Source organism: Taudactylus pleione, unplaced genomic scaffold, assembly GCF_031769625.1.
Source record: "Taudactylus pleione unplaced genomic scaffold, aTauple2 ptg000092l, whole genome shotgun sequence".
NCBI lineage: Eukaryota > Metazoa > Chordata > Amphibia > Anura > Myobatrachidae > Taudactylus > Taudactylus pleione.
In genome coordinates, this window is record NW_028284494.1 from 6,756,534 (window position 1) to 6,784,223 (window position 27,690).

At 56.6% G+C, this 27,690-nt stretch overlaps 1 protein-coding gene and 19 non-coding genes across 20 annotated transcripts in view; all 20 read left to right on the forward strand.

Moving 5' to 3' along the window:
• SLC38A9 (solute carrier family 38 member 9) overlaps positions 1-27,690 on the forward strand; it is a 270,792-nt gene that overhangs the window by 123,053 nt on the left and 120,049 nt on the right. The gene's annotated exons all lie outside the window — the stretch shown is intronic.
• Positions 1,115-1,278, forward strand: LOC148527084 (U1 spliceosomal RNA). The gene has a single exon (XR_015878153.1). It is a non-coding gene; the product is annotated as a U1 spliceosomal RNA (small nuclear RNA).
• Positions 2,550-2,713, forward strand: LOC148527085 (U1 spliceosomal RNA). The gene has a single exon (XR_015878143.1). It is a non-coding gene; the product is annotated as a U1 spliceosomal RNA (small nuclear RNA).
• LOC148527086 (U1 spliceosomal RNA) lies at positions 3,986-4,149 on the forward strand. The gene has a single exon (XR_015878129.1). It is a non-coding gene; the product is annotated as a U1 spliceosomal RNA (small nuclear RNA).
• LOC148527087 (U1 spliceosomal RNA) lies at positions 5,422-5,585 on the forward strand. Its single transcript, XR_015878157.1, has one exon. It is a non-coding gene; the product is annotated as a U1 spliceosomal RNA (small nuclear RNA).
• Positions 6,858-7,021, forward strand: LOC148527088 (U1 spliceosomal RNA). The gene has a single exon (XR_015878162.1). It is a non-coding gene; the product is annotated as a U1 spliceosomal RNA (small nuclear RNA).
• LOC148527089 (U1 spliceosomal RNA) lies at positions 8,294-8,457 on the forward strand. Its single transcript, XR_015878085.1, has one exon. It is a non-coding gene; the product is annotated as a U1 spliceosomal RNA (small nuclear RNA).
• LOC148527090 (U1 spliceosomal RNA) lies at positions 9,730-9,893 on the forward strand. Its single transcript, XR_015878144.1, has one exon. It is a non-coding gene; the product is annotated as a U1 spliceosomal RNA (small nuclear RNA).
• On the forward strand, positions 11,165-11,328 carry LOC148527091 (U1 spliceosomal RNA). Its single transcript, XR_015878145.1, has one exon. It is a non-coding gene; the product is annotated as a U1 spliceosomal RNA (small nuclear RNA).
• Positions 12,601-12,764, forward strand: LOC148527092 (U1 spliceosomal RNA). The gene has a single exon (XR_015878130.1). It is a non-coding gene; the product is annotated as a U1 spliceosomal RNA (small nuclear RNA).
• LOC148527093 (U1 spliceosomal RNA) lies at positions 14,037-14,200 on the forward strand. Its single transcript, XR_015878086.1, has one exon. It is a non-coding gene; the product is annotated as a U1 spliceosomal RNA (small nuclear RNA).
• LOC148527094 (U1 spliceosomal RNA) lies at positions 15,472-15,635 on the forward strand. The gene has a single exon (XR_015878087.1). It is a non-coding gene; the product is annotated as a U1 spliceosomal RNA (small nuclear RNA).
• On the forward strand, positions 16,908-17,071 carry LOC148527095 (U1 spliceosomal RNA). Its single transcript, XR_015878131.1, has one exon. It is a non-coding gene; the product is annotated as a U1 spliceosomal RNA (small nuclear RNA).
• LOC148527096 (U1 spliceosomal RNA) lies at positions 18,343-18,506 on the forward strand. Its single transcript, XR_015878088.1, has one exon. It is a non-coding gene; the product is annotated as a U1 spliceosomal RNA (small nuclear RNA).
• LOC148527097 (U1 spliceosomal RNA) lies at positions 19,779-19,942 on the forward strand. The gene has a single exon (XR_015878132.1). It is a non-coding gene; the product is annotated as a U1 spliceosomal RNA (small nuclear RNA).
• On the forward strand, positions 21,215-21,378 carry LOC148527098 (U1 spliceosomal RNA). Its single transcript, XR_015878089.1, has one exon. It is a non-coding gene; the product is annotated as a U1 spliceosomal RNA (small nuclear RNA).
• Positions 22,651-22,814, forward strand: LOC148527099 (U1 spliceosomal RNA). The gene has a single exon (XR_015878090.1). It is a non-coding gene; the product is annotated as a U1 spliceosomal RNA (small nuclear RNA).
• Positions 24,087-24,250, forward strand: LOC148527100 (U1 spliceosomal RNA). The gene has a single exon (XR_015878091.1). It is a non-coding gene; the product is annotated as a U1 spliceosomal RNA (small nuclear RNA).
• LOC148527101 (U1 spliceosomal RNA) lies at positions 25,523-25,686 on the forward strand. The gene has a single exon (XR_015878092.1). It is a non-coding gene; the product is annotated as a U1 spliceosomal RNA (small nuclear RNA).
• LOC148527102 (U1 spliceosomal RNA) lies at positions 26,959-27,122 on the forward strand. The gene has a single exon (XR_015878133.1). It is a non-coding gene; the product is annotated as a U1 spliceosomal RNA (small nuclear RNA).

Here is a 27,690-nt window from a genome sequence, read left to right on the forward strand (position 1 = left end):
CATGGTTTTAGCATTGCTCACAAAACATTGTTTGGGCCTAAGCATCGGTTCCGGGACCGATGTTTCTCTGGCCTTTTCTACTTAAGCATGTAACACACTAACTAGTACATTTCACCCGTGCGCAGCGGGACTCAAGACGCTTGCGCAGACCACCAATAACCGCTCTCCACTGCGTAACCTCTGCGTTGCGTCCGTCTCTCAATCAGGCCCTCGGTCTCTTAGGTTGTGAGCACCAGACACGAAGAGAGCCAGCCGGCAGCCCAAAGTACCGCACGGTGAGTGCAGCTGCCAGCAAGCCTGCGCAGCCGCACGGCGCCCCACACAAAGACAACGTTGAGGGGGAAGCCTAGCAATGGGGAGGGAGCATCGGATGCTCCCTCACCATCGCGGGGTTAAGCGTCAAACATCGGAACCACCTGACCGATGGTTCCGGTGAAACATCAAATGATTCCCCTCCCTACTTGGCCCCTGCACCCTGTAAACTGCGCTTCCACCTTTCCCTCAGCGCCGCGCTCTGTCCTGACCTCTCCTCCTGTGTGTGCTTGCTGCATGCTTCCTTGCTGTTGTGCCATTCCAGCGTTCTTTGCGTAATCCCACCAATAGAGGGCGGTGCAGGACCCACACTTGTTTCACTTGCTTTGCAAAGCAGGCCTGGAGCTGTTGCACGGTCCAGCTGCTGCAAGAAATCAGCCTGAGTGCTTCAAGTGCTGTGGCTGCCCACCTTGATCCCCACGCAGGGCGGACTTGGGAGTCATCCAGACGGCACCCGTGAAAGCCCGCCGTGCCCCGCGCCCCCGGCACTTTTCCTGTTTCCTGTCCTTTTCCTTTCATACGCCGACGAGGCTCGCAGCCAGCTTTGGCCGACTGCTTGGATGACATCACCGTATGCAAATCCGTCTGCTGCAGTGTGCCCTGGGAATGCTTGCACTAGTTTGTGCGTATGTAGTTTGGGGGTGCTTCAGCAACAAGGCATCCTTCCAGGTGAAGAGATGTGGCCTCCCTGCAGTTGTTGACCTCAGCTGAGAGTTCGCTTCGCGCATGCTCCCCAGGTAAACCTCCTTCAGTTGACGGGGGTGTGCCCGAGCAGCGGGCCTCCCCAGCCCTAGTCCAACTCATACTTACCTGGCAGGGGAGATACCATGATCACAAAGGTGGTTCTCCCAGGGCGAGGCTCATCCATTGCACTCCGGGTGTGCTGACTCCTGCGATTTCCCCAAATGCGGGAAACTCGACTGCATAATTTGTGGTAGTGGGGGACTGCGTTCGCGCTTTCCCCTGATCATCTCTGGTAAAAATCAGCTTGGTTTTGTTTGAAAGCGTCTGTGTGTCTGCTGTGCTGGTGTCAACTCTGAAGCTTTGCTGGATGTGTCCACCCCCTCCCTTCTTTGCCCCGGGGATTGGACATTGAAAGGGAACGTTGCTAGTACTACTAGCCCCATGGTTTTAGCATTGCTCACAAAACATTGTTTGGGCCTAAGCATCGGTTCCGGGACCGATGTTTCTCTGGCCTTTTCTACTTAAGCATGTAACACACTAACTAGTACATTTCACCCGTGCGCAGCGGGACTCAAGACGCTTGCGCAGACCACCAATAACCGCTCTCCACTGCGTAACCTCTGCGTTGCGTCCGTCTCTCAATCAGGCCCTCGGTCTCTTAGGTTGTGAGCACCAGACACGAAGAGAGCCAGCCGGCAGCCCAAAGTACCGCACGGTGAGTGCAGCTGCCAGCAAGCCTGCGCAGCCGCACGGCGCCCCACACAAAGACAACGTTGAGGGGGAAGCCTAGCAATGGGGAGGGAGCATCGGATGCTCCCTCACCATCGCGGGGTTAAGCGTCAAACATCGGAACCACCTGACCGATGGTTCCGGTGAAACATCAAATGATTCCCCTCCCTACTTGGCCCCTGCGCCCTGTAAACTGCGCTTCCACCTTTCCCTCAGCGCCGCGCTCTGTCCTGACCTCTCCTCCTGTGTGTGCTTGCTGCATGCTTCCTTGCTGTTGTGCCATTCCAGCGTTCTTTGCGTAATCCACCAATAGAGGGCGGTGCAGGACCCACACTTGTTTCACTTGCTTTGCAAAGCAGGCCTGGAGCTGTTGCACGGTCCAGCTGCTGCAAGAAATCAGCCTGAGTGCTTCAAGTGCTGTGGCTGCCCACCTTGATCCCCACGCAGGGCGGACTTGGGAGTCATCCAGACGGCACCCGTGAAAGCTCGCCGTGCCCCGCGCCCCCGGCACTTTTCCTGTTTCCTGTCCTTTTCCTTTCATACGCCGACGAGGCTCGCAGCCAGCTTTGGCCGACTGCTTGGATGACATCACCGTATGCAAATCCGTCTGCTGCAGTGTGCCCTGGGAATGCTTGCACTAGTTTGTGCGTATGTAGTTTGGGGGTGCTTCAGCAACAAGGCACCCTTCCAGGTGAAGAGATGTGGCCTCCCTGCAGTTGTTGACCTCAGCTGAGAGTTCGCTTCGCGCATGCTCCCCAGGTAAACCTCCTTCAGTTGACGGGGGTGTGCCCGAGCAGCGGGCCTCCCCAGCCCTAGTCCAACTCATACTTACCTGGCAGGGGAGATACCATGATCACGAAGGTGGTTCTCCCAGGGCGAGGCTCATCCATTGCACTCCGGGTGTGCTGACTCCTGCGATTTCCCCAAATGCGGGAAACTCGACTGCATAATTTGTGGTAGTGGGGGACTGCGTTCGCGCTTTCCCCTGATCATCTCTGGTAAAAATCAGCTTGGTTTTGTTTGAAAGCGTCTGTGTGTCTGCTGTGCTGGTGTCAACTCTGAAGCTTTGCTGGATGTGTCCACCCCCTCCCTTCTTTGCCCCGGGGATTGGACATTGAAAGGGAACGTTGCTAGTACTACTAGCCCCATGGTTTTAGCATTGCTCACAAAACATTGTTTGGGCCTAAGCATCGGTTCCGGGACCGATGTTTCTCTGGCCTTTTCTACTTAAGCATGTAACACACTAACTAGTACATTTCACCCGTGCGCAGCGGGAATCAAGACGCTTGCGCAGACCACCAATAACCGCTCTCCACTGCGTAACCTCTGCGTTGCGTCCGTCTCTCAATCAGGCCCTCGGTCTCTTAGGTTGTGAGCACCAGACACGAAGAGAGCCAGCCGGCAGCCCAAAGTACCGCACGGTGAGTGCAGCTGCCAGCAAGCCTGCGCAGCCGCACGGCGCCCCACACAAAGACAACGTTGAGGGGGAAGCCTAGCAATGGGGAGGGAGCATCGGATGCTCCCTCACCATCGCGGGGTTAAGCGTCAAACATCGGAACCACCTGACCGATGGTTCCGGTGAAACATCAAATGATTCCCCTCCCTACTTGGCCCCTGCGCCCTGTAAACTGCGCTTCCACCTTTCCCTCAGCGCCGCGCTCTGTCCTGACCTCTCCTCCTGTGTGTGCTTGCTGCATGCTTCCTTGCTGTTGTGCCATTCCAGCGTTCTTTGCGTAATCCCACCAATAGAGGGCGGTGCAGGACCCACACTTGTTTCACTTGCTTTGCAAAGCAGGCCTGGAGCTGTTGCACGGTCCAGCTGCTGCAAGAAATCAGCCTGAGTGCTTCAAGTGCTGTGGCTGCCCACCTTGATCCCCACGCAGGGCGGACTTGGGAGTCATCCAGACGGCACCCGTGAAAGCCCGCCGTGCCCCGCGCCCCCGGCACTTTTCCTGTTTCCTGTCCTTTTCCTTTCATACGCCGACGAGGCTCGCAGCCAGCTTTGGCCGACTGCTTGGATGACATCACCGTATGCAAATCCGTCTGCTGCAGTGTGCCCTGGGAATGCTTGCACTAGTTTGTGCGTATGTAGTTTGGGGGTGCTTCAGCAACAAGGCATCCTTCCAGGTGAAGAGATGTGGCCTCCCTGCAGTTGTTGACCTCAGCTGAGAGTTCGCTTCGCGCATGCTCCCCAGGTAAACCTCCTTCAGTTGACGGGGGTGTGCCCGAGCAGCGGGCCTCCCCAGCCCTAGTCCAACTCATACTTACCTGGCAGGGGAGATACCATGATCACAAAGGTGGTTCTCCCAGGGCGAGGCTCATCCATTGCACTCCGGGTGTGCTGACCCCTGCGATTTCCCCAAATGCGGGAAACTCGACTGCATAATTTGTGGTAGTGGGGGACTGCGTTCGCGCTTTCCCCTGATCATCTCTGGTAAAAATCAGCTTGGTTTTGTTTGAAAGCGTCTGTGTGTCTGCTGTGCTGGTGTCAACTCTGAAGCTTTGCTGGATGTGTCCACCCCCTCCCTTCTTTGCCCCGGGGATTGGACATTGAAAGGGAACGTTGCTAGTACTACTAGCCCCATGGTTTTAGCATTGCTCACAAAACATTGTTTGGGCCTAAGCATCGGTTCCGGGACCGATGTTTCTCTGGCCTTTTCTACTTAAGCATGTAACACACTAACTAGTACATTTCACCCGTGCGCAGCGGGACTCAAGACGCTTGCGCAGACCACCAATAACCGCTCTCCACTGCGTAACCTCTGCGTTGCGTCCGTCTCTCAATCAGGCCCTCGGTCTCTTAGGTTGTGAGCACCAGACACGAAGAGAGCCAGCCGGCAGCCCAAAGTACCGCACGGTGAGTGCAGCTGCCAGCAAGCCTGCGCAGCCGCACGGCGCCCCACACAAAGACAACGTTGAGGGGGAAGCCTAGCAATGGGGGGGGAGCATCGGATGCTCCCTCACCATCGCGGGGTTAAGCGTCAAACATCGGAACCACCTGACCGATGGTTCCGGTGAAACATCAAATGATTCCCCTCCCTACTTGGCCCCTGCGCCCTGTAAACTGCGCTTCCACCTTTCCCTCAGCGCCGCGCTCTGTCCTGACCTCTCCTCCTGTGTGTGCTTGCTGCATGCTTCCTTGCTGTTGTGCCATTCCAGCGTTCTTTGCGTAATCCCACCAATAGAGGGCGGTGCAGGACCCACACTTGTTTCACTTGCTTTGCAAAGCAGGCCTGGAGCTGTTGCACGGTCCAGCTGCTGCAAGAAATCAGCCTGAGTGCTTCAAGTGCTGTGGCTGCCCACCTTGATCCCCACGCAGGGCGGACTTGGGAGTCATCCAGACGGCACCCGTGAAAGCCCGCCGTGCCCCGCGCCCCCGGCACTTTTCCTGTTTCCTGTCCTTTTCCTTTCATACGCCGACGAGGCTCGCAGCCAGCTTTGGCCGACTGCTTGGATGACATCACCGTATGCAAATCCGTCTGCTGCAGTGTGCCCTGGGAATGCTTGCACTAGTTTGTGCGTATGTAGTTTGGGGGTGCTTCAGCAACAAGGCACCCTTCCAGGTGAAGAGATGTGGCCTCCCTGCAGTTGTTGACCTCAGCTGAGAGTTCGCTTCGCGCATGCTCCCCAGGTAAACCTCCTTCAGTTGACGGGGGTGTGCCCGAGCAGCGGGACTCCCCAGCCCTAGTCCAACTTATACTTACCTGGCAGGGGAGATACAATGATCACGAAGGTGGTTCTCCCAGGGCGAGGCTCATCCATTGCACTCCGGGTGTGCTGACCCCTGCGATTTCCCCAAATGCGGGAAACTCGACTGCATAATTTGTGGTAGTGGGGGACTGCGTTCGCGCTTTCCCCTGATCATCTCTGGTAAAAATCAGCTTGGTTTTGTTTGAAAGCGTCTGTGTGTCTGCTGTGCTGGTGTCAACTCTGAAGCTTTGCTGGATGTGTCCACCCCCTCCCTTCTTTGCCCCGGGGATTGGACATTGAAAGGGAACGTTGCTAGTACTACTAGCCCCATGGTTTTAGCATTGCTCACAAAACATTGTTTGGGCCTAAGCATCGGTTCCGGGACCGATGTTTCTCTGGCCTTTTCTACTTAAGCATGTAACACACTAACTAGTACATTTCACCCGTGCGCAGCGGGACTCAAGACGCTTGCGCAGACCACCAATAACCGCTCTCCACTGCGTAACCTCTGCGTTGCGTCCGTCTCTCAATCAGGCCCTCGGTCTCTTAGGTTGTGAGCACCAGACACGAAGAGAGCCAGCCGGCAGCCCAAAGTACCGCACGGTGAGTGCAGCTGCCAGCAAGCCTGCGCAGCCGCACGGCGCCCCACACAAAGACAACGTTGAGGGGGAAGCCTAGCAATGGGGGGGGAGCATCGGATGCTCCCTCACCATCGCGGGGTTAAGCGTCAAACATCGGAACCACCTGACCGATGGTTCCGGTGAAACATCAAATGATTCCCCTCCCTACTTGGCCCCTGCGCCCTGTAAACTGCGCTTCCACCTTTCCCTCAGCGCCGCGCTCTGTCCTGACCTCTCCTCCTGTGTGTGCTTGCTGCATGCTTCCTTGCTGTTGTGCCATTCCAGCGTTCTTTGCGTAATCCCACCAATAGAGGGCGGTGCAGGACCCACACTTGTTTCACTTGCTTTGCAAAGCAGGCCTGGAGCTGTTGCACGGTCCAGCTGCTGCAAGAAATCAGCCTGAGTGCTTCAAGTGCTGTGGCTGCCCACCTTGATCCCCACGCAGGGCGGACTTGGGAGTCATCCAGACGGCACCCGTGAAAGCTCGCCGTGCCCCGCGCCCCCGGCACTTTTCCTGTTTCCTGTCCTTTTCCTTTCATACGCCGACGAGGCTCGCAGCCAGCTTTGGCCGACTGCTTGGATGACATCACCGTATGCAAATCCGTCTGCTGCAGTGTGCCCTGGGAATGCTTGCACTAGTTTGTGCGTATGTAGTTTGGGGGTGCTTCAGCAACAAGGCACCCTTCCAGGTGAAGAGATGTGGCCTCCCTGCAGTTGTTGACCTCAGCTGAGAGTTCGCTTCGCGCATGCTCCCCAGGTAAACCTCCTTCAGTTGACGGGGGTGTGCCCGAGCAGCGGGCCTCTCCAGCCCTAGTCCAACTCATACTTACCTGGCAGGGGAGATACCATGATCACGAAGGTGGTTCTCCCAGGGCGAGGCTCATCCATTGCACTCCGGGTGTGCTGACCCCTGCGATTTCCCCAAATGCAGGAAACTCGACTGCATAATTTGTGGTAGTGGGGGACTGCGTTCGTGCTTTCCCCTGATCATCTCTGGTAAAAATCAGCTTGGTTTTGTTTGAAAGCATCTGTGTGTCTGCTGTGCTGGTGTCAACTCTGAAGCTTTGCTGGATGTGTCCACCCCCTCCCTTCTTTGCCCCGGGGATTGGACATTGAAAGGGAACGTTGCTAGTACTACTAGCCCCATGGTTTTAGCATTGCTCACAAAACATTGTTTGGGCCTAAGCATCGGTTCCGGGACCGATGTTTCTCTGGCCTTTTCTACTTAAGCATGTAACACACTAACTAGTACATTTCACCCGTGCGCAGCGGGACTCAAGACGCTTGCGCAGACCACCAATAACCGCTCTCCACTGCGTAACCTCTGCGTTGCGTCCGTCTCTCAATCAGGCCCTCGGTCTCTTAGGTTGTGAGCACCAGACACGAAGAGAGCCAGCCGGCAGCCCAAAGTACCGCACGGTGAGTGCAGCTGCCAGCAAGCCTGCGCAGCCGCACGGCGCCCCACACAAAGACAACGTTGAGGGGGAAGCCTAGCAATGGGGAGGGAGCATCGGATGCTCCCTCACCATCGCGGGGTTAAGCGTCAAACATCGGAACCACCTGACCGATGGTTCCGGTGAAACATCAAATGATTCCCCTCCCTACTTGGCCCCTGCGCCCTGTAAACTGCGCTTCCACCTTTCCCTCAGCGCCGCGCTCTGTCCTGACCTCTCCTCCTGTGTGTGCTTGCTGCATGCTTCCTTGCTGTTGTGCCATTCCAGCGTTCTTTGCGTAATCCCACCAATAGAGGGCGGTGCAGGACCCACACTTGTTTCACTTGCTTTGCAAAGCAGGCCTGGAGCTGTTGCACGGTCCAGCTGCTGCAAGAAATCAGCCTGAGTGCTTCAAGTGCTGTGGCTGCCCACCTTGATCCCCACGCAGGGCGGACTTGGGAGTCATCCAGACGGCACCCGTGAAAGCCCGCCGTGCCCCGCGCCCCCGGCACTTTTCCTGTTTCCTGTCCTTTTCCTTTCATACGCCGACGAGGCTCGCAGCCAGCTTTGGCCGACTGCTTGGATGACATCACCGTATGCAAATCCGTCTGCTGCAGTGTGCCCTGGGAATGCTTGCACTAGTTTGTGCGTATGTAGTTTGGGGGTGCTTCAGCAACAAGGCACCCTTCCAGGTGAAGAGATGTGGCCTCCCTGCAGTTGTTGACCTCAGCTGAGAGTTCGCTTCGCGCATGCTCCCCAGGTAAACCTCCTTCAGTTGACGGGGGTGTGCCCGAGCAGCGGGCCTCCCCAGCCCTAGTCCAACTCATACTTACCTGGCAGGGGAGATACCATGATCACGAAGGTGGTTCTCCCAGGGCGAGGCTCATCCATTGCACTCCGGGTGTGCTGACCCCTGCGATTTCCCCAAATGCGGGAAACTCGACTGCATAATTTGTGGTAGTGGGGGACTGCGTTCGCGCTTTCCCCTGATCATCTCTGGTAAAAATCAGCTTGGTTTTGTTTGAAAGCATCTGTGTGTCTGCTGTGCTGGTGTCAACTCTGAAGCTTTGCTGGATGTGTCCACCCCCTCCCTTCTTTGCCCCGGGGATTGGACATTGAAAGGGAACGTTGCTAGTACTACTAGCCCCATGGTTTTAGCATTGCTCACAAAACATTGTTTGGGCCTAAGCATCGGTTCCGGGACCGATGTTTCTCTGGCCTTTTCTACTTAAGCATGTAACACACTAACTAGTACATTTCACCCGTGCGCAGCGGGACTCAAGACGCTTGCGCAGACCACCAATAACCGCTCTCCACTGCGTAACCTCTGCGTTGCGTCCGTCTCTCAATCAGGCCCTCGGTCTCTTAGGTTGTGAGCACCAGACACGAAGAGAGCCAGCCGGCAGCCCAAAGTACCGCACGGTGAGTGCAGCTGCCAGCAAGCCTGCGCAGCCGCACGGCGCCCCACACAAAGACAACGTTGAGGGGGAAGCCTAGCAATGGGGAGGGAGCATCGGATGCTCCCTCACCATCGCGGGGTTAAGCGTCAAACATCGGAACCACCTGACCGATGGTTCCGGTGAAACATCAAATGATTCCCCTCCCTACTTGGCCCCTGCACCCTGTAAACTGCGCTTCCACCTTTCCCTCAGCGCCGCGCTCTGTCCTGACCTCTCCTCCTGTGTGTGCTTGCTGCATGCTTCCTTGCTGTTGTGCCATTCCAGCGTTCTTTGCGTAATCCCACCAATAGAGGGCGGTGCAGGACCCACACTTGTTTCACTTGCTTTGCAAAGCAGGCCTGGAGCTGTTGCACGGTCCAGCTGCTGCAAGAAATCAGCCTGAGTGCTTCAAGTGCTGTGGCTGCCCACCTTGATCCCCACGCAGGGCGGACTTGGGAGTCATCCAGACGGCACCCGTGAAAGCCCGCCGTGCCCCGCGCCCCCGGCACTTTTCCTGTTTCCTGTCCTTTTCCTTTCATACGCCGACGAGGCTCGCAGCCAGCTTTGGCCGACTGCTTGGATGACATCACCGTATGCAAATCCGTCTGCTGCAGTGTGCCCTGGGAATGCTTGCACTAGTTTGTGCGTATGTAGTTTGGGGGTGCTTCAGCAACAAGGCATCCTTCCAGGTGAAGAGATGTGGCCTCCCTGCAGTTGTTGACCTCAGCTGAGAGTTCGCTTCGCGCATGCTCCCCAGGTAAACCTCCTTCAGTTGACGGGGGTGTGCCCGAGCAGCGGGCCTCCCCAGCCCTAGTCCAACTCATACTTACCTGGCAGGGGAGATACCATGATCACGAAGGTGGTTCTCCCAGGGCGAGGCTCATCCATTGCACTCCGGGTGTGCTGACTCCTGCGATTTCCCCAAATGCGGGAAACTCGACTGCATAATTTGTGGTAGTGGGGGACTGCGTTCGCGCTTTCCCCTGATCATCTCTGGTAAAAATCAGCTTGGTTTTGTTTGAAAGCGTCTGTGTGTCTGCTGTGCTGGTGTCAACTCTGAAGCTTTGCTGGATGTGTCCACCCCCTCCCTTCTTTGCCCCGGGGATTGGACATTGAAAGGGAACGTTGCTAGTACTACTAGCCCCATGGTTTTAGCATTGCTCACAAAACATTGTTTGGGCCTAAGCATCGGTTCCGGGACCGATGTTTCTCTGGCCTTTTCTACTTAAGCATGTAACACACTAACTAGTACATTTCACCCGTGCGCAGCGGGACTCAAGACGCTTGCGCAGACCACCAATAACCGCTCTCCACTGCGTAACCTCTGCGTTGCGTCCGTCTCTCAATCAGGCCCTCGGTCTCTTAGGTTGTGAGCACCAGACACGAAGAGAGCCAGCCGGCAGCCCAAAGTACCGCACGGTGAGTGCAGCTGCCAGCAAGCCTGCGCAGCCGCACGGCGCCCCACACAAAGACAACGTTGAGGGGGAAGCCTAGCAATGGGGAGGGAGCATCGGATGCTCCCTCACCATCGCGGGGTTAAGCGTCAAACATCGGAACCACCTGACCGATGGTTCCGGTGAAACATCAAATGATTCCCCTCCCTACTTGGCCCCTGCGCCCTGTAAACTGCGCTTCCACCTTTCCCTCAGCGCCGCGCTCTGTCCTGACCTCTCCTCCTGTGTGTGCTTGCTGCATGCTTCCTTGCTGTTGTGCCATTCCAGCGTTCTTTGCGTAATCCACCAATAGAGGGCGGTGCAGGACCCACACTTGTTTCACTTGCTTTGCAAAGCAGGCCTGGAGCTGTTGCACGGTCCAGCTGCTGCAAGAAATCAGCCTGAGTGCTTCAAGTGCTGTGGCTGCCCACCTTGATCCCCACGCAGGGCGGACTTGGGAGTCATCCAGACGGCACCCGTGAAAGCTCGCCGTGCCCCGCGCCCCCGGCACTTTTCCTGTTTCCTGTCCTTTTCCTTTCATACGCCGACGAGGCTCGCAGCCAGCTTTGGCCGACTGCTTGGATGACATCACCGTATGCAAATCCGTCTGCTGCAGTGTGCCCTGGGAATGCTTGCACTAGTTTGTGCGTATGTAGTTTGGGGGTGCTTCAGCAACAAGGCACCCTTCCAGGTGAAGAGATGTGGCCTCCCTGCAGTTGTTGACCTCAGCTGAGAGTTCGCTTCGCGCATGCTCCCCAGGTAAACCTCCTTCAGTTGACGGGGGTGTGCCCGAGCAGCGGGCCTCCCCAGCCCTAGTCCAACTCATACTTACCTGGCAGGGGAGATACCATGATCACGAAGGTGGTTCTCCCAGGGCGAGGCTCATCCATTGCACTCCGGGTGTGCTGACTCCTGCGATTTCCCCAAATGCGGGAAACTCGACTGCATAATTTGTGGTAGTGGGGGACTGCGTTCGCGCTTTCCCCTGATCATCTCTGGTAAAAATCAGCTTGGTTTTGTTTGAAAGCGTCTGTGTGTCTGCTGTGCTGGTGTCAACTCTGAAGCTTTGCTGGATGTGTCCACCCCCTCCCTTCTTTGCCCCGGGGATTGGACATTGAAAGGGAACGTTGCTAGTACTACTAGCCCCATGGTTTTAGCATTGCTCACAAAACATTGTTTGGGCCTAAGCATCGGTTCCGGGACCGATGTTTCTCTGGCCTTTTCTACTTAAGCATGTAACACACTAACTAGTACATTTCACCCGTGCGCAGCGGGAATCAAGACGCTTGCGCAGACCACCAATAACCGCTCTCCACTGCGTAACCTCTGCGTTGCGTCCGTCTCTCAATCAGGCCCTCGGTCTCTTAGGTTGTGAGCACCAGACACGAAGAGAGCCAGCCGGCAGCCCAAAGTACCGCACGGTGAGTGCAGCTGCCAGCAAGCCTGCGCAGCCGCACGGCGCCCCACACAAAGACAACGTTGAGGGGGAAGCCTAGCAATGGGGAGGGAGCATCGGATGCTCCCTCACCATCGCGGGGTTAAGCGTCAAACATCGGAACCACCTGACCGATGGTTCCGGTGAAACATCAAATGATTCCCCTCCCTACTTGGCCCCTGCGCCCTGTAAACTGCGCTTCCACCTTTCCCTCAGCGCCGCGCTCTGTCCTGACCTCTCCTCCTGTGTGTGCTTGCTGCATGCTTCCTTGCTGTTGTGCCATTCCAGCGTTCTTTGCGTAATCCCACCAATAGAGGGCGGTGCAGGACCCACACTTGTTTCACTTGCTTTGCAAAGCAGGCCTGGAGCTGTTGCACGGTCCAGCTGCTGCAAGAAATCAGCCTGAGTGCTTCAAGTGCTGTGGCTGCCCACCTTGATCCCCACGCAGGGCGGACTTGGGAGTCATCCAGACGGCACCCGTGAAAGCCCGCCGTGCCCCGCGCCCCCGGCACTTTTCCTGTTTCCTGTCCTTTTCCTTTCATACGCCGACGAGGCTCGCAGCCAGCTTTGGCCGACTGCTTGGATGACATCACCGTATGCAAATCCGTCTGCTGCAGTGTGCCCTGGGAATGCTTGCACTAGTTTGTGCGTATGTAGTTTGGGGGTGCTTCAGCAACAAGGCATCCTTCCAGGTGAAGAGATGTGGCCTCCCTGCAGTTGTTGACCTCAGCTGAGAGTTCGCTTCGCGCATGCTCCCCAGGTAAACCTCCTTCAGTTGACGGGGGTGTGCCCGAGCAGCGGGCCTCCCCAGCCCTAGTCCAACTCATACTTACCTGGCAGGGGAGATACCATGATCACAAAGGTGGTTCTCCCAGGGCGAGGCTCATCCATTGCACTCCGGGTGTGCTGACCCCTGCGATTTCCCCAAATGCGGGAAACTCGACTGCATAATTTGTGGTAGTGGGGGACTGCGTTCGCGCTTTCCCCTGATCATCTCTGGTAAAAATCAGCTTGGTTTTGTTTGAAAGCGTCTGTGTGTCTGCTGTGCTGGTGTCAACTCTGAAGCTTTGCTGGATGTGTCCACTCCCTCCCTTCTTTGCCCCGGGGATTGGACATTGAAAGGGAACGTTGCTAGTACTACTAGCCCCATGGTTTTAGCATTGCTCACAAAACATTGTTTGGGCCTAAGCATCGGTTCCGGGACCGATGTTTCTCTGGCCTTTTCTACTTAAGCATGTAACACACTAACTAGTACATTTCACCCGTGCGCAGCGGGACTCAAGACGCTTGCGCAGACCACCAATAACCGCTCTCCACTGCGTAACCTCTGCGTTGCGTCCGTCTCTCAATCAGGCCCTCGGTCTCTTAGGTTGTGAGCACCAGACACGAAGAGAGCCAGCCGGCAGCCCAAAGTACCGCACGGTGAGTGCAGCTGCCAGCAAGCCTGCGCAGCCGCACGGCGCCCCACACAAAGACAACGTTGAGGGGGAAGCCTAGCAATGGGGGGGGAGCATCGGATGCTCCCTCACCATCGCGGGGTTAAGCGTCAAACATCGGAACCACCTGACCGATGGTTCCGGTGAAACATCAAATGATTCCCCTCCCTACTTGGCCCCTGCGCCCTGTAAACTGCGCTTCCACCTTTCCCTCAGCGCCGCGCTCTGTCCTGACCTCTCCTCCTGTGTGTGCTTGCTGCATGCTTCCTTGCTGTTGTGCCATTCCAGCGTTCTTTGCGTAATCCCACCAATAGAGGGCGGTGCAGGACCCACACTTGTTTCACTTGCTTTGCAAAGCAGGCCTGGAGCTGTTGCACGGTCCAGCTGCTGCAAGAAATCAGCCTGAGTGCTTCAAGTGCTGTGGCTGCCCACCTTGATCCCCACGCAGGGCGGACTTGGGAGTCATCCAGACGGCACCCGTGAAAGCCCGCCGTGCCCCGCGCCCCCGGCACTTTTCCTGTTTCCTGTCCTTTTCCTTTCATACGCCGACGAGGCTCGCAACCAGCTTTGGCCGACTGCTTGGATGACATCACCGTATGCAAATCCGTCTGCTGCAGTGTGCCCTGGGAATGCTTGCACTAGTTTGTGCGTATGTAGTTTGGGGGTGCTTCAGCAACAAGGCACCCTTCCAGGTGAAGAGATGTGGCCTCCCTGCAGTTGTTGACCTCAGCTGAGAGTTCGCTTCGCGCATGCTCCCCAGGTAAACCTCCTTCAGTTGACGGGGGTGTGCCCGAGCAGCGGGCCTCCCCAGCCCTAGTCCAACTCATACTTACCTGGCAGGGGAGATACCATGATCACGAAGGTGGTTCTCCCAGGGCGAGGCTCATCCATTGCACTCCGGGTGTGCTGACCCCTGCGATTTCCCCAAATGCGGGAAACTCGACTGCATAATTTGTGGTAGTGGGGGACTGCGTTCGCGCTTTCCCCTGATCATCTCTGGTAAAAATCAGCTTGGTTTTGTTTGAAAGCGTCTGTGTGTCTGCTGTGCTGGTGTCAACTCTGAAGCTTTGCTGGATGTGTCCACCCCCTCCCTTCTTTGCCCCGGGGATTGGACATTGAAAGGGAACGTTGCTAGTACTACTAGCCCCATGGTTTTAGCATTGCTCACAAAACATTGTTTGGGCCTAAGCATCGGTTCCGGGACCGATGTTTCTCTGGCCTTTTCTACTTAAGCATGTAACACACTAACTAGTACATTTCACCCGTGCGCAGCGGGACTCAAGACGCTTGCGCAGACCACCAATAACCGCTCTCCACTGCGTAACCTCTGCGTTGCGTCCGTCTCTCAATCAGGCCCTCGGTCTCTTAGGTTGTGAGCACCAGACACGAAGAGAGCCAGCCGGCAGCCCAAAGTACCGCACGGTGAGTGCAGCTGCCAGCAAGCCTGCGCAGCCGCACGGCGCCCCACACAAAGACAACGTTGAGGGGGAAGCCTAGCAATGGGGAGGGAGCATCGGATGCTCCCTCACCATCGCGGGGTTAAGCGTCAAACATCGGAACCACCTGACCGATGGTTCCGGTGAAACATCAAATGATTCCCCTCCCTACTTGGCCCCTGCGCCCTGTAAACTGCGCTTCCACCTTTCCCTCAGCGCCGCGCTCTGTCCTGACCTCTCCTCCTGTGTGTGCTTGCTGCATGCTTCCTTGCTGTTGTGCCATTCCAGCGTTCTTTGCGTAATCCACCAATAGAGGGCGGTGCAGGACCCACACTTGTTTCACTTGCTTTGCAAAGCAGGCCTGGAGCTGTTGCACGGTCCAGCTGCTGCAAGAAATCAGCCTGAGTGCTTCAAGTGCTGTGGCTGCCCACCTTGATCCCCACGCAGGGCGGACTTGGGAGTCATCCAGACGGCACCCGTGAAAGCTCGCCGTGCCCCGCGCCCCCGGCACTTTTCCTGTTTCCTGTCCTTTTCCTTTCATACGCCGACGAGGCTCGCAGCCAGCTTTGGCCGACTGCTTGGATGACATCACCGTATGCAAATCCGTCTGCTGCAGTGTGCCCTGGGAATGCTTGCACTAGTTTGTGCGTATGTAGTTTGGGGGTGCTTCAGCAACAAGGCACCCTTCCAGGTGAAGAGATGTGGCCTCCCTGCAGTTGTTGACCTCAGCTGAGAGTTCGCTTCGCGCATGCTCCCCAGGTAAACCTCCTTCAGTTGACGGGGGTGTGCCCGAGCAGCGGGCCTCCCCAGCCCTAGTCCAACTCATACTTACCTGGCAGGGGAGATACCATGATCACGAAGGTGGTTCTCCCAGGGCGAGGCTCATCCATTGCACTCCGGGTGTGCTGACCCCTGCGATTTCCCCAAATGCGGGAAACTCGACTGCATAATTTGTGGTAGTGGGGGACTGCGTTCGCGCTTTCCCCTGATCATCTCTGGTAAAAATCAGCTTGGTTTTGTTTGAAAGCGTCTGTGTGTCTGCTGTGCTGGTGTCAACTCTGAAGCTTTGCTGGATGTGTCCACCCCCTCCCTTCTTTGCCCCGGGGATTGGACATTGAAAGGGAACGTTGCTAGTACTACTAGCCCCATGGTTTTAGCATTGCTCACAAAACATTGTTTGGGCCTAAGCATCGGTTCCGGGACCGATGTTTCTCTGGCCTTTTCTACTTAAGCATGTAACACACTAACTAGTACATTTCACCCGTGCGCAGCGGGAATCAAGACGCTTGCGCAGACCACCAATAACCGCTCTCCACTGCGTAACCTCTGCGTTGCGTCCGTCTCTCAATCAGGCCCTCGGTCTCTTAGGTTGTGAGCACCAGACACGAAGAGAGCCAGCCGGCAGCCCAAAGTACCGCACGGTGAGTGCAGCTGCCAGCAAGCCTGCGCAGCCGCACGGCGCCCCACACAAAGACAACGTTGAGGGGGAAGCCTAGCAATGGGGAGGGAGCATCGGATGCTCCCTCACCATCGCGGGGTTAAGCGTCAAACATCGGAACCACCTGACCGATGGTTCCGGTGAAACATCAAATGATTCCCCTCCCTACTTGGCCCCTGCGCCCTGTAAACTGCGCTTCCACCTTTCCCTCAGCGCCGCGCTCTGTCCTGACCTCTCCTCCTGTGTGTGCTTGCTGCATGCTTCCTTGCTGTTGTGCCATTCCAGCGTTCTTTGCGTAATCCCACCAATAGAGGGCGGTGCAGGACCCACACTTGTTTCACTTGCTTTGCAAAGCAGGCCTGGAGCTGTTGCACGGTCCAGCTGCTGCAAGAAATCAGCCTGAGTGCTTCAAGTGCTGTGGCTGCCCACCTTGATCCCCACGCAGGGCGGACTTGGGAGTCATCCAGACGGCACCCGTGAAAGCCCGCCGTGCCCCGCGCCCCCGGCACTTTTCCTGTTTCCTGTCCTTTTCCTTTCATACGCCGACGAGGCTCGCAGCCAGCTTTGGCCGACTGCTTGGATGACATCACCGTATGCAAATCCGTCTGCTGCAGTGTGCCCTGGGAATGCTTGCACTAGTTTGTGCGTATGTAGTTTGGGGGTGCTTCAGCAACAAGGCATCCTTCCAGGTGAAGAGATGTGGCCTCCCTGCAGTTGTTGACCTCAGCTGAGAGTTCGCTTCGCGCATGCTCCCCAGGTAAACCTCCTTCAGTTGACGGGGGTGTGCCCGAGCAGCGGGCCTCCCCAGCCCTAGTCCAACTCATACTTACCTGGCAGGGGAGATACCATGATCACAAAGGTGGTTCTCCCAGGGCGAGGCTCATCCATTGCACTCCGGGTGTGCTGACCCCTGCGATTTCCCCAAATGCGGGAAACTCGACTGCATAATTTGTGGTAGTGGGGGACTGCGTTCGCGCTTTCCCCTGATCATCTCTGGTAAAAATCAGCTTGGTTTTGTTTGAAAGCGTCTGTGTGTCTGCTGTGCTGGTGTCAACTCTGAAGCTTTGCTGGATGTGTCCACCCCCTCCCTTCTTTGCCCCGGGGATTGGACATTGAAAGGGAACGTTGCTAGTACTACTAGCCCCATGGTTTTAGCATTGCTCACAAAACATTGTTTGGGCCTAAGCATCGGTTCCGGGACCGATGTTTCTCTGGCCTTTTCTACTTAAGCATGTAACACACTAACTAGTACATTTCACCCGTGCGCAGCGGGACTCAAGACGCTTGCGCAGACCACCAATAACCGCTCTCCACTGCGTAACCTCTGCGTTGCGTCCGTCTCTCAATCAGGCCCTCGGTCTCTTAGGTTGTGAGCACCAGACACGAAGAGAGCCAGCCGGCAGCCCAAAGTACCGCACGGTGAGTGCAGCTGCCAGCAAGCCTGCGCAGCCGCACGGCGCCCCACACAAAGACAACGTTGAGGGGGAAGCCTAGCAATGGGGGGGAGCATCGGATGCTCCCTCACCATCGCGGGGTTAAGCGTCAAACATCGGAACCACCTGACCGATGGTTCCGGTGAAACATCAAATGATTCCCCTCCCTACTTGGCCCCTGCGCCCTGTAAACTGCGCTTCCACCTTTCCCTCAGCGCCGCGCTCTGTCCTGACCTCTCCTCCTGTGTGTGCTTGCTGCATGCTTCCTTGCTGTTGTGCCATTCCAGCGTTCTTTGCGTAATCCCACCAATAGAGGGCGGTGCAGGACCCACACTTGTTTCACTTGCTTTGCAAAGCAGGCCTGGAGCTGTTGCACGGTCCAGCTGCTGCAAGAAATCAGCCTGAGTGCTTCAAGTGCTGTGGCTGCCCACCTTGATCCCCACGCAGGGCGGACTTGGGAGTCATCCAGACGGCACCCGTGAAAGCCCGCCGTGCCCCGCGCCCCCGGCACTTTTCCTGTTTCCTGTCCTTTTCCTTTCATACGCCGACGAGGCTCGCAACCAGCTTTGGCCGACTGCTTGGATGACATCACCGTATGCAAATCCGTCTGCTGCAGTGTGCCCTGGGAATGCTTGCACTAGTTTGTGCGTATGTAGTTTGGGGGTGCTTCAGCAACAAGGCATCCTTCCAGGTGAAGAGATGTGGCCTCCCTGCAGTTGTTGACCTCAGCTGAGAGTTCGCTTCGCGCATGCTCCCCAGGTAAACCTCCTTCAGTTGACGGGGGTGTGCCCGAGCAGCGGGCCTCCCCAGCCCTAGTCCAACTCATACTTACCTGGCAGGGGAGATACCATGATCACGAAGGTGGTTCTCCCAGGGCGAGGCTCATCCATTGCACTCCGGGTGTGCTGACCCCTGCGATTTCCCCAAATGCGGGAAACTCGACTGCATAATTTGTGGTAGTGGGGGACTGCGTTCGCGCTTTCCCCTGATCATCTCTGGTAAAAATCAGCTTGGTTTTGTTTGAAAGCGTCTGTGTGTCTGCTGTGCTGGTGTCAACTCTGAAGCTTTGCTGGATGTGTCCACCCCCTCCCTTCTTTGCCCCGGGGATTGGACATTGAAAGGGAACGTTGCTAGTACTACTAGCCCCATGGTTTTAGCATTGCTCACAAAACATTGTTTGGGCCTAAGCATCGGTTCCGGGACCGATGTTTCTCTGGCCTTTTCTACTTAAGCATGTAACACACTAACTAGTACATTTCACCCGTGCGCAGCGGGAATCAAGACGCTTGCGCAGACCACCAATAACCGCTCTCCACTGCGTAACCTCTGCGTTGCGTCCGTCTCTCAATCAGGCCCTCGGTCTCTTAGGTTGTGAGCACCAGACACGAAGAGAGCCAGCCGGCAGCCCAAAGTACCGCACGGTGAGTGCAGCTGCCAGCAAGCCTGCGCAGCCGCACGGCGCCCCACACAAAGACAACGTTGAGGGGGAAGCCTAGCAATGGGGAGGGAGCATCGGATGCTCCCTCACCATCGCGGGGTTAAGCGTCAAACATCGGAACCACCTGACCGATGGTTCCGGTGAAACATCAAATGATTCCCCTCCCTACTTGGCCCCTGCGCCCTGTAAACTGCGCTTCCACCTTTCCCTCAGCGCCGCGCTCTGTCCTGACCTCTCCTCCTGTGTGTGCTTGCTGCATGCTTCCTTGCTGTTGTGCCATTCCAGCGTTCTTTGCGTAATCCCACCAATAGAGGGCGGTGCAGGACCCACACTTGTTTCACTTGCTTTGCAAAGCAGGCCTGGAGCTGTTGCACGGTCCAGCTGCTGCAAGAAATCAGCCTGAGTGCTTCAAGTGCTGTGGCTGCCCACCTTGATCCCCACGCAGGGCGGACTTGGGAGTCATCCAGACGGCACCCGTGAAAGCCCGCCGTGCCCCGCGCCCCCGGCACTTTTCCTGTTTCCTGTCCTTTTCCTTTCATACGCCGACGAGGCTCGCAGCCAGCTTTGGCCGACTGCTTGGATGACATCACCGTATGCAAATCCGTCTGCTGCAGTGTGCCCTGGGAATGCTTGCACTAGTTTGTGCGTATGTAGTTTGGGGGTGCTTCAGCAACAAGGCATCCTTCCAGGTGAAGAGATGTGGCCTCCCTGCAGTTGTTGACCTCAGCTGAGAGTTCGCTTCGCGCATGCTCCCCAGGTAAACCTCCTTCAGTTGACGGGGGTGTGCCCGAGCAGCGGGCCTCCCCAGCCCTAGTCCAACTCATACTTACCTGGCAGGGGAGATACCATGATCACAAAGGTGGTTCTCCCAGGGCGAGGCTCATCCATTGCACTCCGGGTGTGCTGACCCCTGCGATTTCCCCAAATGCGGGAAACTCGACTGCATAATTTGTGGTAGTGGGGGACTGCGTTCGCGCTTTCCCCTGATCATCTCTGGTAAAAATCAGCTTGGTTTTGTTTGAAAGCGTCTGTGTGTCTGCTGTGCTGGTGTCAACTCTGAAGCTTTGCTGGATGTGTCCACCCCCTCCCTTCTTTGCCCCGGGGATTGGACATTGAAAGGGAACGTTGCTAGTACTACTAGCCCCATGGTTTTAGCATTGCTCACAAAACATTGTTTGGGCCTAAGCATCGGTTCCGGGACCGATGTTTCTCTGGCCTTTTCTACTTAAGCATGTAACACACTAACTAGTACATTTCACCCGTGCGCAGCGGGACTCAAGACGCTTGCGCAGACCACCAATAACCGCTCTCCACTGCGTAACCTCTGCGTTGCGTCCGTCTCTCAATCAGGCCCTCGGTCTCTTAGGTTGTGAGCACCAGACACGAAGAGAGCCAGCCGGCAGCCCAAAGTACCGCACGGTGAGTGCAGCTGCCAGCAAGCCTGCGCAGCCGCACGGCGCCCCACACAAAGACAACGTTGAGGGGGAAGCCTAGCAATGGGGGGGGAGCATCGGATGCTCCCTCACCATCGCGGGGTTAAGCGTCAAACATCGGAACCACCTGACCGATGGTTCCGGTGAAACATCAAATGATTCCCCTCCCTACTTGGCCCCTGCGCCCTGTAAACTGCGCTTCCACCTTTCCCTCAGCGCCGCGCTCTGTCCTGACCTCTCCTCCTGTGTGTGCTTGCTGCATGCTTCCTTGCTGTTGTGCCATTCCAGCGTTCTTTGCGTAATCCCACCAATAGAGGGCGGTGCAGGACCCACACTTGTTTCACTTGCTTTGCAAAGCAGGCCTGGAGCTGTTGCACGGTCCAGCTGCTGCAAGAAATCAGCCTGAGTGCTTCAAGTGCTGTGGCTGCCCACCTTGATCCCCACGCAGGGCGGACTTGGGAGTCATCCAGACGGCACCCGTGAAAGCCCGCCGTGCCCCGCGCCCCCGGCACTTTTCCTGTTTCCTGTCCTTTTCCTTTCATACGCCGACGAGGCTCGCAACCAGCTTTGGCCGACTGCTTGGATGACATCACCGTATGCAAATCCGTCTGCTGCAGTGTGCCCTGGGAATGCTTGCACTAGTTTGTGCGTATGTAGTTTGGGGGTGCTTCAGCAACAAGGCACCCTTCCAGGTGAAGAGATGTGGCCTCCCTGCAGTTGTTGACCTCAGCTGAGAGTTCGCTTCGCGCATGCTCCCCAGGTAAACCTCCTTCAGTTGACGGGGGTGTGCCCGAGCAGCGGGCCTCCCCAGCCCTAGTCCAACTCATACTTACCTGGCAGGGGAGATACCATGATCACGAAGGTGGTTCTCCCAGGGCGAGGCTCATCCATTGCACTCCGGGTGTGCTGACCCCTGCGATTTCCCCAAATGCGGGAAACTCGACTGCATAATTTGTGGTAGTGGGGGACTGCGTTCGCGCTTTCCCCTGATCATCTCTGGTAAAAATCAGCTTGGTTTTGTTTGAAAGCGTCTGTGTGTCTGCTGTGCTGGTGTCAACTCTGAAGCTTTGCTGGATGTGTCCACCCCCTCCCTTCTTTGCCCCGGGGATTGGACATTGAAAGGGAACGTTGCTAGTACTACTAGCCCCATGGTTTTAGCATTGCTCACAAAACATTGTTTGGGCCTAAGCATCGGTTCCGGGACCGATGTTTCTCTGGCCTTTTCTACTTAAGCATGTAACACACTAACTAGTACATTTCACCCGTGCGCAGCGGGACTCAAGACGCTTGCGCAGACCACCAATAACCGCTCTCCACTGCGTAACCTCTGCGTTGCGTCCGTCTCTCAATCAGGCCCTCGGTCTCTTAGGTTGTGAGCACCAGACACGAAGAGAGCCAGCCGGCAGCCCAAAGTACCGCACGGTGAGTGCAGCTGCCAGCAAGCCTGCGCAGCCGCACGGCGCCCCACACAAAGACAACGTTGAGGGGGAAGCCTAGCAATGGGGGGGGAGCATCGGATGCTCCCTCACCATCGCGGGGTTAAGCGTCAAACATCGGAACCACCTGACCGATGGTTCCGGTGAAACATCAAATGATTCCCCTCCCTACTTGGCCCCTGCGCCCTGTAAACTGCGCTTCCACCTTTCCCTCAGCGCCGCGCTCTGTCCTGACCTCTCCTCCTGTGTGTGCTTGCTGCATGCTTCCTTGCTGTTGTGCCATTCCAGCGTTCTTTGCGTAATCCCACCAATAGAGGGCGGTGCAGGACCCACACTTGTTTCACTTGCTTTGCAAAGCAGGCCTGGAGCTGTTGCACGGTCCAGCTGCTGCAAGAAATCAGCCTGAGTGCTTCAAGTGCTGTGGCTGCCCACCTTGATCCCCACGCAGGGCGGACTTGGGAGTCATCCAGACGGCACCCGTGAAAGCTCGCCGTGCCCCGCGCCCCCGGCACTTTTCCTGTTTCCTGTCCTTTTCCTTTCATACGCCGACGAGGCTCGCAGCCAGCTTTGGCCGACTGCTTGGATGACATCACCGTATGCAAATCCGTCTGCTGCAGTGTGCCCTGGGAATGCTTGCACTAGTTTGTGCGTATGTAGTTTGGGGGTGCTTCAGCAACAAGGCACCCTTCCAGGTGAAGAGATGTGGCCTCCCTGCAGTTGTTGACCTCAGCTGAGAGTTCGCTTCGCGCATGCTCCCCAGGTAAACCTCCTTCAGTTGACGGGGGTGTGCCCGAGCAGCGGGCCTCCCCAGCCCTAGTCCAACTCATACTTACCTGGCAGGGGAGATACCATGATCACGAAGGTGGTTCTCCCAGGGCGAGGCTCATCCATTGCACTCCGGGTGTGCTGACCCCTGCGATTTCCCCAAATGCGGGAAACTCGACTGCATAATTTGTGGTAGTGGGGGACTGCGTTCGCGCTTTCCCCTGATCATCTCTGGTAAAAATCAGCTTGGTTTTGTTTGAAAGCATCTGTGTGTCTGCTGTGCTGGTGTCAACTCTGAAGCTTTGCTGGATGTGTCCACCCCCTCCCTTCTTTGCCCCGGGGATTGGACATTGAAAGGGAACGTTGCTAGTACTACTAGCCCCATGGTTTTAGCATTGCTCACAAAACATTGTTTGGGCCTAAGCATCGGTTCCGGGACCGATGTTTCTCTGGCCTTTTCTACTTAAGCATGTAACACACTAACTAGTACATTTCACCCGTGCGCAGCGGGACTCAAGACGCTTGCGCAGACCACCAATAACCGCTCTCCACTGCGTAACCTCTGCGTTGCGTCCGTCTCTCAATCAGGCCCTCGGTCTCTTAGGTTGTGAGCACCAGACACGAAGAGAGCCAGCCGGCAGCCCAAAGTACCGCACGGTGAGTGCAGCTGCCAGCAAGCCTGCGCAGCCGCACGGCGCCCCACACAAAGACAACGTTGAGGGGGAAGCCTAGCAATGGGGAGGGAGCATCGGATGCTCCCTCACCATCGCGGGGTTAAGCGTCAAACATCGGAACCACCTGACCGATGGTTCCGGTGAAACATCAAATGATTCCCCTCCCTACTTGGCCCCTGCGCCCTGTAAACTGCGCTTCCACCTTTCCCTCAGCGCCGCGCTCTGTCCTGACCTCTCCTCCTGTGTGTGCTTGCTGCATGCTTCCTTGCTGTTGTGCCATTCCAGCGTTCTTTGCGTAATCCCACCAATAGAGGGCGGTGCAGGACCCACACTTGTTTCACTTGCTTTGCAAAGCAGGCCTGGAGCTGTTGCACGGTCCAGCTGCTGCAAGAAATCAGCCTGAGTGCTTCAAGTGCTGTGGCTGCCCACCTTGATCCCCACGCAGGGCGGACTTGGGAGTCATCCAGACGGCACCCGTGAAAGCCCGCCGTGCCCCGCGCCCCCGGCACTTTTCCTGTTTCCTGTCCTTTTCCTTTCATACGCCGACGAGGCTCGCAGCCAGCTTTGGCCGACTGCTTGGATGACATCACCGTATGCAAATCCGTCTGCTGCAGTGTGCCCTGGGAATGCTTGCACTAGTTTGTGCGTATGTAGTTTGGGGGTGCTTCAGCAACAAGGCACCCTTCCAGGTGAAGAGATGTGGCCTCCCTGCAGTTGTTGACCTCAGCTGAGAGTTCGCTTCGCGCATGCTCCCCAGGTAAACCTCCTTCAGTTGACGGGGGTGTGCCCGAGCAGCGGGCCTCCCCAGCCCTAGTCCAACTCATACTTACCTGGCAGGGGAGATACCATGATCACGAAGGTGGTTCTCCCAGGGCGAGGCTCATCCATTGCACTCCGGGTGTGCTGACCCCTGCGATTTCCCCAAATGCGGGAAACTCGACTGCATAATTTGTGGTAGTGGGGGACTGCGTTCGCGCTTTCCCCTGATCATCTCTGGTAAAAATCAGCTTGGTTTTGTTTGAAAGCGTCTGTGTGTCTGCTGTGCTGGTGTCAACTCTGAAGCTTTGCTGGATGTGTCCACCCCCTCCCTTCTTTGCCCCGGGGATTGGACATTGAAAGGGAACGTTGCTAGTACTACTAGCCCCATGGTTTTAGCATTGCTCACAAAACATTGTTTGGGCCTAAGCATCGGTTCCGGGACCGATGTTTCTCTGGCCTTTTCTACTTAAGCATGTAACACACTAACTAGTACATTTCACCCGTGCGCAGCGGGACTCAAGACGCTTGCGCAGACCACCAATAACCGCTCTCCACTGCGTAACCTCTGCGTTGCGTCCGTCTCTCAATCAGGCCCTCGGTCTCTTAGGTTGTGAGCACCAGACACGAAGAGAGCCAGCCGGCAGCCCAAAGTACCGCACGGTGAGTGCAGCTGCCAGCAAGCCTGCGCAGCCGCACGGCGCCCCACACAAAGACAACGTTGAGGGGGAAGCCTAGCAATGGGGAGGGAGCATCGGATGCTCCCTCACCATCGCGGGGTTAAGCGTCAAACATCGGAACCACCTGACCGATGGTTCCGGTGAAACATCAAATGATTCCCCTCCCTACTTGGCCCCTGCACCCTGTAAACTGCGCTTCCACCTTTCCCTCAGCGCCGCGCTCTGTCCTGACCTCTCCTCCTGTGTGTGCTTGCTGCATGCTTCCTTGCTGTTGTGCCATTCCAGCGTTCTTTGCGTAATCCCACCAATAGAGGGCGGTGCAGGACCCACACTTGTTTCACTTGCTTTGCAAAGCAGGCCTGGAGCTGTTGCACGGTCCAGCTGCTGCAAGAAATCAGCCTGAGTGCTTCAAGTGCTGTGGCTGCCCACCTTGATCCCCACGCAGGGCGGACTTGGGAGTCATCCAGACGGCACCCGTGAAAGCCCGCCGTGCCCCGCGCCCCCGGCACTTTTCCTGTTTCCTGTCCTTTTCCTTTCATACGCCGACGAGGCTCGCAGCCAGCTTTGGCCGACTGCTTGGATGACATCACCGTATGCAAATCCGTCTGCTGCAGTGTGCCCTGGGAATGCTTGCACTAGTTTGTGCGTATGTAGTTTGGGGGTGCTTCAGCAACAAGGCACCCTTCCAGGTGAAGAGATGTGGCCTCCCTGCAGTTGTTGACCTCAGCTGAGAGTTCGCTTCGCGCATGCTCCCCAGGTAAACCTCCTTCAGTTGACGGGGGTGTGCCCGAGCAGCGGGCCTCCCCAGCCCTAGTCCAACTCATACTTACCTGGCAGGGGAGATACCATGATCACGAAGGTGGTTCTCCCAGGGCGAGGCTCATCCATTGCACTCCGGGTGTGCTGACCCCTGCGATTTCCCCAAATGCGGGAAACTCGACTGCATAATTTGTGGTAGTGGGGGACTGCGTTCGCGCTTTCCCCTGATCATCTCTGGTAAAAATCAGCTTGGTTTTGTTTGAAAGCGTCTGTGTGTCTGCTGTGCTGGTGTCAACTCTGAAGCTTTGCTGGATGTGTCCACCCCCTCCCTTCTTTGCCCCGGGGATTGGACATTGAAAGGGAACGTTGCTAGTACTACTAGCCCCATGGTTTTAGCATTGCTCACAAAACATTGTTTGGGCCTAAGCATCGGTTCCGGGACCGATGTTTCTCTGGCCTTTTCTACTTAAGCATGTAACACACTAACTAGTACATTTCACCCGTGCGCAGCGGGAATCAAGACGCTTGCGCAGACCACCAATAACCGCTCTCCACTGCGTAACCTCTGCGTTGCGTCCGTCTCTCAATCAGGCCCTCGGTCTCTTAGGTTGTGAGCACCAGACACGAAGAGAGCCAGCCGGCAGCCCAAAGTACCGCACGGTGAGTGCAGCTGCCAGCAAGCCTGCGCAGCCGCACGGCGCCCCACACAAAGACAACGTTGAGGGGGAAGCCTAGCAATGGGGAGGGAGCATCGGATGCTCCCTCACCATCGCGGGGTTAAGCGTCAAACATCGGAACCACCTGACCGATGGTTCCGGTGAAACATCAAATGATTCCCCTCCCTACTTGGCCCCTGCGCCCTGTAAACTGCGCTTCCACCTTTCCCTCAGCGCCGCGCTCTGTCCTGACCTCTCCTCCTGTGTGTGCTTGCTGCATGCTTCCTTGCTGTTGTGCCATTCCAGCGTTCTTTGCGTAATCCCACCAATAGAGGGCGGTGCAGGACCCACACTTGTTTCACTTGCTTTGCAAAGCAGGCCTGGAGCTGTTGCACGGTCCAGCTGCTGCAAGAAATCAGCCTGAGTGCTTCAAGTGCTGTGGCTGCCCACCTTGATCCCCACGCAGGGCGGACTTGGGAGTCATCCAGACGGCACCCGTGAAAGCCCGCCGTGCCCCGCGCCCCCGGCACTTTTCCTGTTTCCTGTCCTTTTCCTTTCATACGCCGACGAGGCTCGCAGCCAGCTTTGGCCGACTGCTTGGATGACATCACCGTATGCAAATCCGTCTGCTGCAGTGTGCCCTGGGAATGCTTGCACTAGTTTGTGCGTATGTAGTTTGGGGGTGCTTCAGCAACAAGGCATCCTTCCAGGTGAAGAGATGTGGCCTCCCTGCAGTTGTTGACCTCAGCTGAGAGTTCGCTTCGCGCATGCTCCCCAGGTAAACCTCCTTCAGTTGACGGGGGTGTGCCCGAGCAGCGGGCCTCCCCAGCCCTAGTCCAACTCATACTTACCTGGCAGGGGAGATACCATGATCACAAAGGTGGTTCTCCCAGGGCGAGGCTCATCCATTGCACTCCGGGTGTGCTGACCCCTGCGATTTCCCCAAATGCGGGAAACTCGACTGCATAATTTGTGGTAGTGGGGGACTGCGTTCGCGCTTTCCCCTGATCATCTCTGGTAAAAATCAGCTTGGTTTTGTTTGAAAGCGTCTGTGTGTCTGCTGTGCTGGTGTCAACTCTGAAGCTTTGCTGGATGTGTCCACCCCCTCCCTTCTTTGCCCCGGGGATTGGACATTGAAAGGGAACGTTGCTAGTACTACTAGCCCCATGGTTTTAGCATTGCTCACAAAACATTGTTTGGGCCTAAGCATCGGTTCCGGGACCGATGTTTCTCTGGCCTTTTCTACTTAAGCATGTAACACACTAACTAGTACATTTCACCCGTGCGCAGCGGGACTCAAGACGCTTGCGCAGACCACCAATAACCGCTCTCCACTGCGTAACCTCTGCGTTGCGTCCGTCTCTCAATCAGGCCCTCGGTCTCTTAGGTTGTGAGCACCAGACACGAAGAGAGCCAGCCGGCAGCCCAAAGTACCGCACGGTGAGTGCAGCTGCCAGCAAGCCTGCGCAGCCGCACGGCGCCCCACACAAAGACAACGTTGAGGGGGAAGCCTAGCAATGGGGGGGGAGCATCGGATGCTCCCTCACCATCGCGGGGTTAAGCGTCAAACATCGG